The 467-nt window shown below is 34.5% G+C and overlaps 1 protein-coding gene across 5 annotated transcripts in view; it reads left to right on the forward strand.

Moving 5' to 3' along the window:
- The window catches only part of OSBPL3 (oxysterol binding protein like 3), a 206,945-nt gene that overhangs the window by 172,265 nt on the left and 34,213 nt on the right, over window positions 1–467 (forward strand). The window lies entirely within an intron of this gene.

Here is a 467-nt window from a genome sequence, read left to right on the forward strand (position 1 = left end):
TGATGATGGCCATTCTAACCAGTGTGAGGTGATACCTCATTGTAGTTTTGATTTGCATTTCTCTAATAATTAGTGATGTTGAGCAGCTTTTCATGTGCTTCTTGGCCATCTGTATATCTTCTTGGGAGAAATGTCTGTTTAGGTCTTCTGCCCATTTTTGGATTGGGTTGTTTGTTTCTTTAATATTGAGCTGCAAGAGCTGTTTATATATTTTGGACATTAATTCTTTGTCCATTGATTCATTTGAAAATATTTTCTCCCATTCTAAGGGTTGTCTTTTTGTCTTGTTTATGGTTTCCTTTGCTATGCAAAAGCTTTTAAGTTTCATTAGGTCCCATTTGTTGATTTTTGTTTTTATTTGCATTACTCTAGGAGGTGGATCAAAAAAGACCTTGCTGTGATTTATGTCAAAGAGTGTTCTTCCTAAGTTTTCCTCTAAGAGTTTTATAGTGTCCGGTCTTACATTT

Source organism: Physeter macrocephalus, chromosome 5 (assembly GCF_002837175.3).
Source record: "Physeter macrocephalus isolate SW-GA chromosome 5, ASM283717v5, whole genome shotgun sequence".
NCBI lineage: Eukaryota > Metazoa > Chordata > Mammalia > Artiodactyla > Physeteridae > Physeter > Physeter macrocephalus.